This window comes from Triticum dicoccoides, chromosome 5A, assembly GCF_002162155.2.
Source record: "Triticum dicoccoides isolate Atlit2015 ecotype Zavitan chromosome 5A, WEW_v2.0, whole genome shotgun sequence".
NCBI lineage: Eukaryota > Viridiplantae > Streptophyta > Magnoliopsida > Poales > Poaceae > Triticum > Triticum dicoccoides.
In genome coordinates this window covers 39,440,295-39,443,676 of record NC_041388.1, presented here as the reverse complement: position 1 = coordinate 39,443,676, position 3,382 = coordinate 39,440,295, and positions in this window count along the sequence as shown.

The following is a 3,382-nucleotide window of genomic DNA, read 5'->3' as shown; positions in this document are numbered from 1 at the left end:
ATTGCGTTGTTATCTGCCACAAGCAGTCCAGTCTCCTTAATCACTAGTTGCATGGATTTCGGGCCAGACACAACTGCATCATAATTAAGCCTCTTTCTGCTATTTGCCTTGACCAGAATCTCATCTCTCAGATTTTCCATGGGGCTATTGGCGTCATCCTGCAGATTATCATTAGTGCTTTTGCCACGTTGTACACCCCCACCTGGGTCTCCCCTTTGAACTGGAATACCTCCCTGTCCTTGTTGTTGAGCACTAGGTCTAGGGGCTAGCATCCACTCGCCCCAATCCATACTCTCAGGCGTGTGTTTGCCGTTGCCATGTTCCATATGTGTATGACCCATGTACCCACATACATAGCAAAATACAGGAATTTTCTCATAAAGTATTGAGAAATAAACCTTCTTCCGATTTTTAGTTATGGATACGAAACGCATCAAAGGCTCATTAACATCTAATTTCACTCGAACACGCACAATCCTGCCGTTTCCCCATCTAGGGTTAAGCATCACGTTCTCCACCTTGCCTACTTTCTTGGTCAGGGACTTAATGATGTGATCCTTCCGATACAAGGGGGGGGGGGGAGAACAACAATCTGAATCCACACTGACAGTTTGTCCAGAACCACATCATCCTGTTTTGTGAATCCATCATACCTCTCAATCAGCACACCTTGATCCCGAAATAACCATGGACCACCTTCGGTGACCTTTCTCCAGTCACCCAAGCAATTGACAGTGATCACGAACAAGGTGCTTCCAAGGGCGCTGAAGGTCGCTCCTTGTGCTAGGCTCCAAGCCATCCGCATGGAGTCATAGAACGCACCGCGACTAAAGGGCCTAGTTGTGTGAACCCTAGCGATCACCATGAACTCCGCCTCATCAACCTCGTATGGGAACTCCTCGTCGAAGTTCAGATCATCCTCCTCCCTCTCCTGAAGATTTAGTTTTCCTATCAGGGCTTCCACACCCGACACTCCTCCCGCCGCCATGGCACTGTTTGTCGATGACTGGGAACCAGATCTCGCCATCACGAAATTCCACTCCCTACGCCCAGCCAGGAACAACGTCCGAACCAACCAGGGAGGATCACACGAGTTTCGCTCGAGAAGTACCAGCAAAAACCCTAAGACCCTAGACGTCGCCGCCAGGGGAGAAGAGGACCCTAGACGTCACCGCCAGGGGAATCTTTGACACGTTCAATGCAAATAGTCCTCTTTGATAACCTTACGACTCAACTTTATGAGAAGAAACTATAGTCCTCGAGATTAACTCAAAGGTGCCGGATATATTTAATTGACTAGAAAAAAAATGAAATTTTAAATATTAAAGTAACTTAGCTTGTTTTTATGATGTGGTATAAGCCAGCGGACCGTTGGGGTCGACCGCAGGGAGGCAGTAAACGATCCCGCGTAGGAGTCACAAATCCGTAACCCAACTGACGGTTCGAGCCGGCGACGAAAGCTGGAATTTTTGAAGACGTGTAGCCGGTAAACCGCCGAACAGGAGATGGCGCAGGGCAAGCTAGCTTGGTCGGTCTCGAAGAAGGTCACGATCAGGAGCGGAGCCAGGATTTGGACATGAGAGGGGCGAGCAAGTACGCGTTGTAGTACAAAAAAGCTACTCCCTCTGTCCCAAAATATAAGAACGTTTTTTTTACAGTAGCATGGTATAAAAAACGTTCATATTTTGAGACGGAGGGAGTACATTTCAATCAATGGATTTACATTCTCAGATATGTGTGAGCTTGAAGCAATGGGCTTGAAAAAACGAATCTATTTTTGTTGTATTTTTTGCTAACCTTTCAATCATTGATTGAAACATTAAACAAGTAGCGCATTAGATATTTAAGTTAGAATCTGCCTTATCAAATTAGTAAATTAAACCATTTTCTTCAAAGGAAGTACAAAAGTTTCCCAAAATTACAATACAGCGGTGACATACCTTGATTCCTTTAAGTTGAAGTTGATCTGTTGATGGATAATACTACCGGTGAAGCACACAAGCAGTCGTGGACTCATGTTCTCTGGATTCAGTCGCTGCGAAGGGGAGTCGCTGCGAAGTGGAGTGCCCTGTGCCGGCCTTCCCCGCGCGAGAGCGGAGAAATCAGAAAGAGCAGAGAAACCAGGGCGGCGGCGCAAGGTCATATCGAACCACCAGAATACCACGAACGAAATTACCGGGAGGATAGATCCATAGGAACGTAACTGCTTGATCGCACGGCTGATGATGGTTGCACGTACGTGATCCTTTTCTGATGCCTCCAACTACTAGCGATCAAGGCTAAGCGGCCCTTTTCCCATGTTGGGCCTTTGGGCTAGAAGGTTGCCACATCGGGCCACAAGTAATTTAGCATTAATAAAACGGACAACCGGCAATACATACTTTATACGTACACAAAACTACTGGTACAACGCACGAAATATCATAGGGGAGGCGAGGCGATGGGGGGTGTCTGACCCCTGCTCGCACCCCCCTGTCTCCGCCCCTATGCGGCTTCCGGCTCCAGTGTCTTTGACGTAGACTGGACCGCTGGACCTGCGCGCATGCACGTCAGGCGTAGGTCTCAGTTTTGCTGGTGCAGGCCGGATCGTAGGCGTCGTCGGCTCGCCGTGCGTCGAGGTTCACGTGAGGATTCATAGTAGGGGCCCGTTCGAGGAATTTTGTCGGGAGATCCGTGCGAGAAGTTTGGAGCTCCTGGAAGCGACGGATCTGAGAATTCATCGGAAGCTGTAAACCGCAGTAGAAATTATACGGGTCTGATGCCTACTGACGATCTATATTGCTCTGAACCCACGTGAAGCCATGCCAGTTTGGGACTTGTGCCTTTTGTTGTATAGTGGCACTAATTGTTTTCCTGATTTCTTGGGGCCCGCGCTGATGGATTTGATGCACATCAAGTGTAGTACTATCTCCTTTCCAGGTCCTACGCGTATATTTAGGTTGCCAATTTTATTATCCTAATATAAATTATATAACACAAAAATTATACCTTTTGAAAGTAAAAACTCCGAAGTTTATGTTGGTATATTTTTTATAAATATATGACTTGTATTAGGTTGATCAAATTAATGATCTAGGGGTACGCGCACGCCCTGTAAACTGAGACAGAGATAGTACTACTTGGTGCATGTGGCCATCAAGAGTATCACCGCCGCTGAACATTGGTTTTGTATTTTTGTGATGTTTGCTCAGGCGATGTGTGCAGCAGGCTGGCCATGATGATTATTGTCGATGTAGTACCCATCCTTCTTGTGGTCTTCTTCGGACAACGGCATTTTAACCTGTTTTAGCCTCGATCTTTCCTGTATTGAATAAATTGGCTGGTGCTACAGAGTCCGCCTCTTGGTGAATATCAGCCGTTGTCCAATGATCTCAGGAACTGC